The sequence below is a fragment of the Typopeltis vanoorti genome, chromosome 3, assembly GCF_054136105.1.
Source record: "Typopeltis vanoorti isolate ZY-2024b chromosome 3, IOZ_Tvanoo_1.0, whole genome shotgun sequence".
Classification (NCBI taxonomy): domain Eukaryota; kingdom Metazoa; phylum Arthropoda; class Arachnida; order Uropygi; family Thelyphonidae; genus Typopeltis; species Typopeltis vanoorti.
The window spans coordinates 23,789,502-23,804,116 of NC_143551.1; the positions used below are offsets into that span (position 1 = coordinate 23,789,502).

General features: G+C 34.2%; 1 pseudogene; it reads left to right on the forward strand.

Moving 5' to 3' along the window:
- The first annotated feature begins 1,128 nt into the window (after positions 1-1,128).
- Positions 1,129-2,022, forward strand: LOC150107994 (cell division cycle 5-like protein pseudogene; annotated as a pseudogene).
- The last annotated feature ends 12,593 nt before the right edge of the window (positions 2,023-14,615 follow it).

Genomic DNA, 14,615 nt, shown 5'->3' on the forward strand with positions numbered 1-14,615 from the left:
ACGTGAAGAACATATGGGAAGAATAATTTTGGACATCCTTTGGATGTTCCTGCTTGTCTTCGTATTCAGTGCAATCAGGCGTATGGCGATATATATTTGTACTACTGCTGAAGTATGACTGAAAGGAAGGGGGGGGGGATTGGAAATGTGGAGAATTGCGAATTTTCAAACCCCGGTTTGAAGGGTGGGCTGAGAATTCTTTGGGAAGAAGATGAAAAATAGAAAATTTTAATTTTCTATTTTTAAAATTTAATTTTAATAAAACGAAAAGTTAATAAAACGATTAACTCTGGGATCGTTTTAAAAACTGAATTTTAATTTACCAACCAAGAGCACTCAAACAAAAAAATCGATTTTCAAACATTTTTTTCAAGGAAAACGTGATTACCGGTATAAAGGCGTAGGAAATATTCATTTGGCTTAAAAAATAGTTTCTTAGTTGAGCTGTTTCAGTTGTATGAAATTAATTTTCTTTCAAAAACAAATGGAGGATAATTGAATAATTTATTTTCTAAATGTCTTTACAGTGATGTATTAGGTAAAACAATTTATTCCTATATAATTACATAAATTTATTTAATATCATTCGACATTAAATTTAGTGTAAACGGCAATTTTAGAAATAAGTAAGAGAACGCTTTTCAGGACTTTGCCATGTAGAACAGGAAACATGAAGCATTCCTGGTGATTCATTATCCCAAAAACAGTATCATATTCATACAGCCAAACCGGCCGAAGAACACACAAGGCTAGCTTCACATGGCTTGTTGCTATGGGTGTAATTTCAACCAATACCAAAAATGCAATATTTTGCATTCATTTCTGATTGGCTAAAGTAGTTCCAGCATTTTCTCCTGTTGCTATGCTATGCTAGTTGCCACGTCATCAGTTCGGATAAAATTACAGATCACTGGTATAAAGTGGAGAGAGAGAGAGAGAGAGAGAGAACAGTTTAGTTTACAGTTTGGCGATCAACTGTGAATGTGTGTTTTTGCGTTCTTGAGAAAAAGGAAGCTAAAACGTCGGTAATTTCAGTTGATTAATTTGAATTTTTCTCTTTCAAAATTCTCGTGTTTATTATTATTTTGTACAATAATTGTGTTTTTTTTTTACTTGCAGTTTGCGGAGATGTCTCGTCCACCGACCAAAATTCGCTTATGGAAAAACACAGAGGACGAGATTCTAAAAGCGGCAATGACGAAATTCGGAAAGTTTAAATGGAGACGAATTGCTCGCTTGCTGCGGAAATCTCCAAAGGAGTGTAAAGCCCGATGGTACGAATGGCTGCATCCCTTCATCAAAAGGACGGAATGGTCTCTACAAGAAGAGGAAAAACTCATCCATTTGGTGAAGATGATGCCCGCACAGTGGCGGACAATCTCTGCAATTATTGGAAGGCCAGCAGCGCAGTGCGTGGAACGGTTCGAATTTCTACTCTCTCGGGGCCAAGTAAGAGAAAACGAAGAAGAATACATTTATGAGGAGATCATGAATAATTCCCGTCGAGAAATTTTGAATCCAGAAACGAAACCAGCCCTTCCCGATCCTCAAGTGATGGACGAAGACGAGTTAGAAATGCTCGCCGAAGCTCGAGCCCGACTCGCCAACACTCAGGGTAAAAAGGCCAAAAGGAGAGCCAGAGAGGTGCAGATGGAACAAGCTAGAAGGTTAGCTAATTTGCAGAAAGTCCGTGAACTACGGGAGGCAGGAATCGAAGTGAAACCGCAGCGGAAGAAAAGGAAAGGAATCGATTATAATGCAGAAATCCCTTTCGTAAAGAAACCTCCACGTGGTCTGCACGATACCACCGAGGATGTGTACGAACCCATGGAACCAGACTTTAAAAGGTTAAAGTTGCAGCAACTCGAAGGGGAAACGAGACGTGAAAAAGAAGCAAGAGAACGAAAGAAAGACAAGCTGAAACTTCAGCAACGGAAAGAAAATTTCACGATGACCTCCATGGTTCTTGGTAATACGGAATCGACAAGAAGTAAATTAGTTCAACGTACAAGTAAGTTTTGATTTTCTTCAATATTTTTAATCACAAGCGTTACCGCATTTTTATTTAAGTACCTAAAGAACTGGTTTATAATAATACTTAATGAAAGTATTGGTTTTCTTAAAAAAATATTTTCTTGCGCTAGAGGTTTAAAATTGCTTAGTTGATGGGATTGCAATTTGCCTCTTAATACTTCACATGGACTGCATTAAGAAACCCAATATATTTTAATGCAATGTGACAAGGGATGAATGTATATTTTCCTGCATAACGCGATACTTTTATTGTCTTTATGGTGCTCTAAGACGAGCCCTTTTCAAATGGGGACAGTAATCTCAAGCATGTTTGTTTTATATATTATTTAATCGCTGACGTGGCAATATTTGTTGCTGTAACATTCGCCATTCCGTAATTGTTTACTTCCATTTCTTTTTGACTGAAACAAGCGGAAAATCTTGAAAGTGTTCGCCTTGACTGCCATGTTTTCTGGTAATTTGGAATCGAAGCGCACAGAAGGAAGTTCTGATTTTCTTAATTGCAGATTTTTTATATATCTTTAATGATCACTGTGCTTCAAGTATTGACATTTTGGGTTAATTAAATCAAAAGTGGATTCGCGCCATTTACCATTGGCCAATTCTTAGATTTAAAAAAAAAAAAAAATTGTTTTTGGAACAAACTTGACGAAGTGATAGGAATCACTAAAATGCCTTTAGTAATCCATGCGTTTATGAAGACAAACTTTTGTAAATCGACTTCTTTTATACAAATGATGAGGGCTTTCCAAATAGGGATATTGAAACACATTCCTATATTCCTAATGTTAATGTATAACTCCGCATTGCTTATTGTACGAATGTTTATATCAAACGCCTTTAAGAATGGCAAAAAAAATAATAAACAAAATGACCACCATATATATTTATATACGTATTTAACTTAGCACACACCAACGGCTGTCATTTTTATTATTATTATATTATTGAATACATATATATATATATGCATATACCCTTTTTTTTAGTAAATGTTTTCTAACAAATATAAATACTGTATAGTAATAAGAAATGCAGCAATACTTTTAGGTTTTAAGAAGGTATTATTCGATTATGTTTTATAAAGTTTTTTCATAATTATGTTTAGGTGACTATTTCCTGTCTTCACTGGAATTCGTGTGTGAAATATGTTTAGTTTTCATTATTATTTCGAGTCAGCTGCGATTTCCCTGAAGGAGAGTAAGCCTCTAATTTTGTATCAGGACAGAGCAGTCGATTGATTTTCTGTTTCTCTACTATTTGGAAAGGAAAAAGTAATAGATAGCAAAGCATAGATTGGTATATCCAATCTTTGAGAATTTCTTCTTATAACGGAGATATGCTAGAGAGTGGTAAGTTTCTACTCCCCCAACGATTCTTTTCTCTAGAAGCATGAATAACTAATTTAATATTAAATAGAGGTGTTTTCATCTCCATCATTAGTGGCTGCAATTTTTTCTTTTGCTGATTTTTTTTTCAAGGTGCAATTGACATTTCCATTTTGGCATATCATGAAAATTGACGTTGGGTTTTCATCGTGTTGTGGAAATACACCATTCTATTATAGGGGGCGTTTGAGAAGGTAGAAGGCTACCTAACTCTTGTGGCTGAAGTTGACATAAAAATAAAGTGGAAAATATGACAGTTTTCAGCAGATCAATGGACATGAAAAATCCTTGTCTGTTAAAGGAACTGGTTTTCTCTTATATTAACTGAAAATCAGAAGATACAATTCGGCTCGAATAATAACTTTTGAATAAAGGTGAGGAATATTTTTAATCTAAAAAAAAATAAGATGAAGTGGCATATTTCTTTAATACTGTCCACTCTCACTAAGGTTCCTGTATCAATACTATTCGCCTTTCTGGCACTAATTCTCACTTTTCAGAAACGACTGCTTTCAACTAGAGAAAACAGACGATTTTTCGCAGTAAAATTGTAGTCACTATAAACAGCAAAGTGCAAATCATGGAATGATACTAGACCAAATTACCTTCTGAAACACAAACCCTTTTCATAATTGGAACAGTGCTGCATTGGCCTCCATTTTTAGCTTTCTAGTGAATTATACACAAGCTCGTCAATACTCGCAACACAAAAAGTCAATTTATGTTGTTATAACAACTTATTTTTAAATTGTCGCTAGTTTAAACTTCTTTAAAAGAATTGCACGCTAATGTTAACTTCTTTCCGGACAGTTATGTATGAAAATAAAAAAAATTTGAAACCAAACGTAAAGCGATTATAAAAATATATTCGTTTTTTATATAATTCGTATTTTATTAAGGCTAAAGAATGTTGTTCTTTGGGGATGCATTCACAGATTTAAATTATGCATATTTAAGAATTAAATGAATCATAGTGTCTTAGAAACCAAATAGCGTTGCTTCAGTTAATTAAAAACTTTACTCTTCGTGAATCATTTACCATGCAAATCAAATTTCTGAATTCCACCCAAGATTTTACCTAGCGATTTCTTTTCCTAATGTTTTCGATAATGTTATTTCGTTAACGAAATTAATTTGGATTTTGGACATTTACAACTACGAAGAGTGGTTAGGAAGGAAAATTTATTTCATTGCTCAGAATAATCAGATAGTCTGCGAATTTATTAATCTTTTTATTGCTCTCTCTACATAAAGTTTTGTATGTTAATTTATTATAAAGTATGCTTTCATACTAAATTTATATTACTTATTAAAAATTTTAAATCTAAATTATTTCTATTATAAATTATAATATAAGTCTTATTTTATGATTAACTTATATTGAAAACTATGAAAATAGAAATATATTTTCTTAAATTCTAAAACTAAAGTTTTGAATATTAACAATTTGATACTTTTTTTAAAAATTAGAATATACCACTAAACGTTTTGAATCAAATTATTACAATTTCACACCAAAATAGTGATATTTGTAACTAAACAGTTATTTCACTGTAGAGTTTCTTATATTCTGAATTATGTCAGAATTAGCAACTACGGAAATAAATGTATAAATATTTACAACATACCCATGCTTGAGGTTATAAACACAAAATTTATTTTCATAGATATAACTGAACATGCTTTAGTTTTATTTTATTTCAGGTTTTCTTGGGATACGTGAACGTTTACAAAAAAATTAGCGGGAAGATAATCCAGGATGCTCACATCCGGAGATAATATTTACTTTGGAAGGAAAGACCTCGTTCTGTCCTCATTCGCTCTGCAAGAGTAATGCAAAGAAACTCAAAACACCCAAGAGATCCTGTTGATGAAAGGTTAAAATAAAATCTATTCATGAACGAAATGGCACATAATACTGAGTAGAAACCCTAGGAATCTCTCTTGTAATATGCAATTCGTTCACTGAAATGAACACGGTTTTCAGGGTGCACTCACCTCTCTTCGAAGACAGATAAACACTACCTTGACAGTTCGTCAGTTCAAAGAACCATTCAAGAGGGAAATGAGTCATCCTCTCATTTCACATACCATGGAAAGATTTCTGTCCAGTGTAGAGAGGTGTTTTACGTTATACGACAAGAAGGGTATTGCTGGCACGTGTCTTAGAATGAGCCAGTTAACCTAAATGTACTGGATTTCGTAACTTTCGAAATCAGTGTCATTTTCATGAAAAATCCAAATTAGTTTTAATTATGTTTGCTTCCATTCCTTGAAAAAAGTTCCATTTCAGACTACGGATGAATTCTTTATTTCTTAAAGATATATTACAGAATTACACAGTGTTATTTATTTCACTGCCATTAATACATCCCTATAGGTGCCTATGCATCCCTTATAATTTGTCGACTAATGGACGCCTGTTCGTCGGAAAGTTATCAGGGATGTATTTCCTTGACAACAGAATAATGATTTAATAATCTGTTAATATTGGTCCAATAATAGCAAACTTCAAACCACTGTCAATGCCAAAAAAACTTTGTCGCGTTGCTTAGTTTAGCAGCCGAGGTAGTTAATTCTAATATTCACTGCCATATTACATGTAAATGGCTAATAAATGCAACCTATATTTAAATCAGAACTACATACATTAGCCTTTACTTGTCATCTGTAGCAAGAACTCACAGAAACAATTAAATAATTCTGTACCACTCATACAAAACTTGTAGAATGTTTTCGTTAGGAAGTTACAACACAAAAATAACGCAAGATTACAGCAATCCGTGTGCGTGTGGATATTTATAATATATTTTCTAAATATCTTTTTAATTGCAATACAAGAGTTTTCAAACAGAGTGGACACTAAATGACATTTCTTAACTTAGTACAAAAATTTTGAAATACAGCAGAACCTATCCAATCAGTGACTATTTATAATAATGTTTTTCTTTGCATTTTTATCAAATGCACCGCTTCACTCACGTATTTCTATTCACTTAAAAAAGTCATGAACAGAATGAAGAAATCGAATGAACAGGAAAAATTATTGGAATCTGATTTCACGAGATGCTGTAAAGTATGCTATTGATGTAGCAAGCATAACAACTAAAAGTAAAACAACAAAAAAGTAACTAAGTAAAAGTAGTAAATGATGCTTCATTTTCCCTATTAATCTGAAAAATAACATACATGTATTGTCCTCTAATAAAGAACAAGTTTCAGAAATAAAATAACACAAAAAACCCTGTGTTCGTTATTTAATTATGGAGGATCTTACGGCAATATTTCACAGCGTGAGACACGAAAACACATCGAACGATGAGATTTGTTCAGAGATTGTTGCCATGGGAGATTCAAAATTTGTGCTTAAACAAAACTCTTTTCTTTTTTTTCTTTTTTTTAATTTTGCGATCAAATCTAGAACGACTAAAGCTTAGTCACCGCTTTAATTGTGGATGCTGGCAAGTGTGTTTTATACTCAATGATGAAGGGTTATTATGTGGGAAAATCCCGCTATACAGTCTGCTCGAAGGTAAGAGGCTCCATCTATTGGTGTTTCGATGAAATTTTGAACCTAATAAGCAGAATTCGAAACATTAAAAATACTTTCGAAAAAACAGAAGCCATGTAATTATTTCAATTTATTATGCGGCTCGACAGCTAACGCGTCCAAAAGCATCATTCCTGTTAGAGTGATTTGTTATCTTAATGCTCATTCAACTTCAGAGAGAGAGCCAACAAGAGCACTTGAAAGAAGTTCATGAGCATGCATGCATGCTCCTTGCAGAGCAATCCCAGGTAGGTCCAATTCAGTTAAGCAAACTCCTGTGTAATAATAACGTAACTGAATTCATTCGATCTTGAAAATAAGAAATTGTGGACTATGTTAATGATGTGCTTTCTTCTCTTGTTAACTTTAAACCTTTGTGTGCATGCTGAAAAATGCTTAGCAATTTGCTCCATTTTGTTTCATGCAGGTTATGGAAACTCTCAGATGGCTTATTATGTTATTTGACTAATTACTTAGAATTTTATTATCCTAATTAATTTTATCTTTTGAATTTAGATACAGATAAGAGAATGTTGTTTTAGCTCTTCTGTCGTTTTCTTATTAAACAAAAATCTATGTTTGAATCTATAAAATGTAAGAAAGTTCAGACTTTTCTAAGAGGAATTAAATCACTTCAATTGAAAGCTACTTTATTTATTTTTTCTTAAGAATTCATCAAATAACAAACCAAAATTCTTCGGAATGAGAAAAATAGGTCGTAGAAAAATCCATACATCAAAAGGTTTGTGGTAAGTCTTTTTAGGAGCAAATTGCATTAAAATTACCACGGTCGATTTTTATAGACATTATTACAAAGCAAACAGAATCCTTGCCACTTTACACGAGCCTGCAGTTAATCTAAGAAGCGTTTCTTTCCTATATTGTGGATCGTTTCTTAAGATTGCGGTGATATCCTCAACTCGCTTGTGAAAGCTTGATCCGCTTAATAAAGTCTATAGAATCATGATTTTTAAGACTATTAAACAGAAAACTGGCATGCTGCATGAGGTGTTTTTCTCCATATTGTTGAGATACACTACAGTGTCCTCTCCTTGTTGTTTAATTAACGGTTACAACGTTCAAGGCATGATTAGGTTGACTGTATTATTTTTCGTAAAATAGCGATCTCTTTCCTGTTTTCATAATTTGGACCTCTAAACAAAACCAGAAAGATGTTATTTTAGATAAAAGATAACAACAAGTGGCGAGTATGTGTTTCATTTTTCATGAAACATCCAAATCCATTTTTGGAATCGAGAGTACCTATTTAACACCACATTACGACAGTTGCCAACAGGAAAGATGATTTTCAGGTATAGAGGAATACAAAGAAAAATTTTGAAATATCTTTTGCTATTAATATGCGCATATCTACGAGGGCGGTCAGAAAAGTTCTCGGCCTCGACCATAGTTGGCACTACTATTGGAACAATTTTGTTTCTAAGATGATACATCTGTGATAAGAATACAAGTGAAATTAAAAGTAATTCTATCAAGTAGTTCGTTTTATACAGCTGTCTGAAGCAAACGTGTTGTCTGTATTCCTTGAAATTAATACAATTGAGTATCGTGCGGCTATTAAATGTTTTGTAAAAGAAGGTTTAACGCCAAAAGAAATTCATTCGAAGTTCATAACAGTTTACGGGCACTCTTCTCCTTCATTGTCGACAATTAATAAATGGGCTACCGAGTTTAAACGTGGCCGTACCAGCCTTCAAGATGATCCACGTGAAGGACTTCCAAAAAGTGTAACAACACCAGAAATCATTGACCAAGTGCCCGATATGGTATTGGATGACCGGCCAGTCAAAGTGCGTGAAACTGCTGAGACTATAGGCTTTCAAAAGAACGTATAGAATATATTTTGCATATGAAAAAGCTTTGCGCAAGATGGGTGCCGCACTTGCATGAAAATCTCTCAACAGTGATTGGAGCGTTTTAACAGGAATAAATCTGATTGTGTGCGTCGATTTATTACTATGGACGAGATTTAGATTCACCATTACACACCAGAATCCAAATAGCAGTCAAAACAGTGGACAGAAGCCGGTTGTTCAGCGCCATACAAGACAAACTCGGTTCCATCAGCAGGAAAGGTTGTGGCATCAGTGTTTTGGGATACTAAAGGAATTTTATTTATTAATTATCTTGAAAAGGGTAAAACAATAACCAAGGAATATTATTCCGATCTTTTAACCAGACTAGACGAAAAAATTCGTGAGAAAAGACATTTGCAGAATTTGTCAATGGAAAAAATTAAGGGATCTGCGCTATGATTTGTTGGAACATCCACTCTATTCGCCAGATTTGGCTCCCTCTGACTTCTATCTGTTCCCAAAACTAAAACTCATCCTTGCTGGTCAGCGTTTTTCTTCGAATCAAGAGGTGATTGCAGCTGTAGAGGAGTATTTTGCAGATCTTACTGAGAACCACTACAAGGAAGGGATAATCGACCTGGAGCATCGCTGGAATAAATGTATTAGTCTTAAGGGAGATTGTTGAAAACAAAATCATAATTTTTAAATTATAAATTTAAACTTTCCAACTATTCTTGCAACCGTAACTCGAGGATAAGGTAGTTCGCCCTATGCCTCAGGGCCGGTTTGCTTGTTCTGGGAAACGAAAAACCTGAGTTTCCGTGGTAAAAAAAAAATTCTACCTCCCTATTAGACCGGCTAATTCACCTTTCTTAAAATGAGACCAGATAAAGGTTCTTCACGTCACTGACGGGAATCGAACCCACATTTTTTCCGACCAAAGGAATTTGTTTATACCGACTGAGTTACAAAGGATCTTGCATCTAGTTACCTCAGCATCCAAAAAAGATAAGCTTTCATTCCTCACAATATTTCTTCTGGGAGCAACGAATTACCATCCACATTCATCCATCTTAGGTTCATCCAGTAAGAAAGTATTAAGAATTATTATTTATAAGAATAATCAGCACTTAAGAACAAGAACAACTTTTTCATGTGACGCGAATGGTCATTCGTTACAACTGCACTGACCAGAAAAATACAAGACATCTGTAAAATCCATTTTAATAAATATAAGTACTTACTAGAAGGGATTTTTCATAAGTCAGAAAGTGTATAAAAACATTACTCTAATTGAAGGGATTTTAGCGAAATGGGACATTTGTACATACATTTATTCCAGTTTAATTTTGGCTCAAATCGGGTAGTAAAGACATCTGTTTCAGGAGACAAGAAAAGCGACTAAGATCTGAGATGCACTTCTTAATTTTTAAAGTCTCCCTCTCTCGTAGCACCAAATGGACTGGGTTGTTCTGAATTACGAGAATCACTATTCTATCTATTAATTCTCCGTTCTTCTGACCGGCGGTTTGCCTTTTTTGCGAGGTTAAAAATCTCATACTGTTGGAGAAAGTATTGTCTACCTCCGCATGAGCCGGACTAACTCACCTTCAGTAGAAAATCGCTAATAAAGATTCTGCGTGTCCTAGGCGGAATTCAGATCCTCTTTCTCAACCAAAGAGCATCGCCAGTATCGATTAAGCTGCTGAAATACATTTGGAAAACGTTTTTCTATTTCCCCCAACATGATAAACATAAAAAGCATTTCATGAGTTGTTAGTCGGATTAAACTCGACTTATTCTAATTCCACCGTGGCTATGGAAGTATGTGGTTTGTCCTTTGGTGGTTGATGTATTTCATCTCCCGGTGTGTCAAAGACTACTACCTCGCTTATTGTTTGGTGGTCTGGCGTTTGTTTTACTCGACCGTCACGTACTCTCTATGCTTGTTCAGCTTGAGTTAATTTCTTTATATTTTTGTAAGATTAAATGCTTCTTCATTATAATAATAATAAATGAAAACTTTATGAACATTCATATCTGTTTTATTTTAAGTATTAAAATAACCTGGCCACGAAAAAAAAAAAAAGTTCGAGAAACCTTGCTGTAGCCAATGAAGTTTTAACTGAAGCGCGGTTATTGCTGTTAGCCTCCTGCAAGATCAGAGCTTACAGCCCTATATTACCCTATCCATACATTTTCTTTACAGATAACGGGGAATATGAAAAGTATTTTTGCTTCACCTATCTAGCCAAAATAAAGTATGGCTAAGTAGGGTGGAATTATCGCTGTTTTGTATTCTGTTTAATGAGACAAAAAAAAAATGAGGTTACCAAGAGCAAGAACTGTGGCGACTGGAAAATTTAACATCTCCTGAAAAGTTGTTATGTTATAAATACTCGTCGTGTCGCAGATGGGATTCGAATCCAGGTTTTTACAAGAGAAACGTCAATATACCAGTTGATCTACTAAGGCTTTGGTCTTTGAAAGTCATACAGTCAGTTACAGGTTTCTGATAACTTTCATAGTTGACATCTGCAACGCAACAGGAATTCCTATGATGATTTAAGGAACATAAGGTGGACTTTATGCCAAACATCCACAGAACTGGGAATTAAGGGAACCTAAAGTCTGTACGCATTCATTAACGAGGAAGCTGGCTAGAAATATAAAATAAAGCGAATGGAGACCTCTCTTGGTGCGAAAAGAATGATCTTAATTACATCACGACCGAGCAGAAGACGTAAGTTCATCAAGTCACTCTCTAAACGAAGAATTAAACGATTAGATGTAAATATCCCAATTTTCAATGGCTACGAAGTTTAAGTGGTCCAGGCTGCAAGAAAGATTCAGGATAGTGATTTTTGGAATAAACACAGGATATTGTTTGGGATAATGTATGCAAAGTGGGACAATAATCGACTCGGTCTAGTACCGTACAGTGAGATGTTCATGAGAGGATATGAGGTTTAAAAAAAAAAAAAAAAAGCTCTACTTCTCTCAAGTAGGGATGGCAGTTTTATTTTCCCTCTTTTTAATTTTTTTACCTTAATGTGATGATCGGAAAGTGAAATTATTGAGTTCTCCGAAGGAGATCTTTGCCTGTTTTCTGTTTGCGTGAAAGAAGCAGCGGTGAGAAACAAGCCGAAGATTACAACAGAATGTTTTATTTCTGATTTTTTTTCATGGAGACTAGACTCTACACACATAGATTTTCTAAACTTAGAAATATCTTTGGACTAGTTCATGGCAGGTCATATGTTCTCAGCGGGCACTGATGTCCTCACGCTTGAAACTGTATCTTGCGAATGGGAAGTTTTTGAATTATCGTCCTATTCGATTTTGCAATTCAATGCACTGGCGTTTGACTCCATTGTTCTAATGTATGCATTCTGGAGTGAATAAATCTCTTCTTAGTTCTTCTTGGAGAACTTGCTCAACTTCATTAAGTATTCTCTTTTTAAATCATATACATGTGAAACACATAGATTAAAGCTGACCAAGTGCTCTTTATATAGAGAAGCAGAAGGTATGTTATCAGTCGGTTCATCTTCTTTGTTCGAGATTTAAAATACAAGTTGGAATTTAAAGCGAAAGCTGAACTCTTGACGTGTGTGTTCGACTTATTACTTTGCTTAGAAGGCTTACAACTCCCAGAGGTATACTCCGTATTTACGAGCACTCTAGTCAACTCTTTCTGCAGTGACAAACATAAAAAAAGACTGAACAGTTTCCTCTCACACTCCTGCTGTATTCAAAGTTGGAAATAGGTTATAGAAGTATATCCCCATAGTGCATGGAATGAGTCTTTAAAGATGATGTTAGGTGACTCTAAGCGGATCATCTACTTCTCCGAGAAAAAATGACCGGAAACAAGTGTGACACAAAAAGAATATAACAGAAAAAACGGTGTGCAAATACTCAGGAAACAAAAAGCAAATACAGGCTTACACTAATCTTGATCGCTTGAACAAGGAAAACACTTAACTTATATGGAATTATAGGAGCAGAGTGTCCAGCGAAGAGAAAAATCACTATCATAGAAATTCATCCAAACTGGGGGAAACGTATTTCTGTATTTCTAGTACTAACGTTAATTTCAAAAAAAAAAAAAAAAAAATTAGTTCCCCCACCCCCGAAAAAAAGGCTCAACAATTGAGTCTCAGCAGTGATTCTTTAACATTACACGCTATTTAGTAATCGCCATCCCTAAAAACAATTTAAATAAATGAATAATACATTTCAAAGTTTTACTCAGAATTCTACCATATGCATTATCATCTGTTCGGATGTTATACTTCTATTATTAATCAGGGAAACCTACCCTAAGAGCTGAATATAACTTGTATATTAAATTATTTCTGTTATTTCTAAATTATCAATAGTAGTTCACTCGTTCATTTTGGGCACCATTATTTTCATTTCTTTTTATATATAAACGTTTTTTTTTAAGATAAAGATATAACTCGAAGACTTTTCAAAGCTTGTTAAAATTATCTTTATTTTCTCAGAATTAATAAATGAACTTGCATATTAATTAAAATTTTTATCTTAATACTTCAGATAACTTACATTTTAACAAATATTATAGAATCTAGAATAGTTTTTTTATTTTATTTTATATCCCAATGTTATATTTAAGTTATTACAATAAATTAAAATATTTCATTGAGAGAGAGAGATCATCATCATCATCAAATTCCTGCCATGCACCCTCAAGGGGTGTACAGGATATGAAAGTATTGAATTAAAAATTTACACCATTACTAACTTCCTATCTACAATTTTTCTCCAAATCAATATGTTACCTGTCAAGACTTCGACATTATTAGAACTTATATTTCTATCTTCTAATGCTTTTTACCGTATCAATCCACCATTATCTTGGTCTTTCTCTGGGTCTTTTCCCTACCAACCTGGCAAAAGAACACTTGTTTTGCTAATCTTCCTTCTCCCGTTCTGCTTAAGTGACCATACCATCTGAGATTAGCTCTCCTAACACATTCCTGGATGCTAACAATATTAAGTTTTTTCCTAATATCCTCGTTTTTAATACGACATTACCACTGATGCCATTTGCTCGTCCCTCTAATCTTTCTCAGGACTCTCATATCTGCGCTCTCTAGTCTTTGGTGAAGTGTTTTACTTCTGACCCAGCTCTCAGATCCATAAGTTAAAACTGGTTTGAACACTGTCTTGTATAAAGTTAATTTAGTGTTCCAACTAATTTCTCTCTTATTCCATATGAATTTATTCAGTTGACTTCCTACCATACCGGCTTTCTTGATTCTGTTGTCTATTTCCATATTTAATTTGCCATCTTCACTAAAAATCGTGCCTAAGTAGCTGAAATGTTGTACTTGTTCTATAGGTTCACCATTCAAAATGTAGTTGATATTTTCAATGTTTCTGCCTATTTTCATTGTCTTTGTCTTGTTATTGCTGCCCTTCATACCAAATCTATTACAAGAGTTATTCAGTTTAGTCAGGAAATCTTGCAGACTTGTACCAGATTTATTTAGAAGTATAACATCATCTGCATAAAGCAAAGAGCTGACATTAACATCTTCAATTTTGATATCAGGTTTAATACCACTTTCCTTCATAATGTGATCCATATAGATAATGAATAACAGAGGGGATAATGTACATCCTTGTCCGACACCAGATTTAACATTAAACCATCTTCCTGTACTTCCTTCAATTCTAACTTCTGACATACAACTCAAATGAAGATTAAGTATTGCGTGATATAATGCTCCATGGACACCATACAGAGAAGCTGTAGCACTTTGAACAGTTTCTCTGTCATACGCCCTTTCCAGA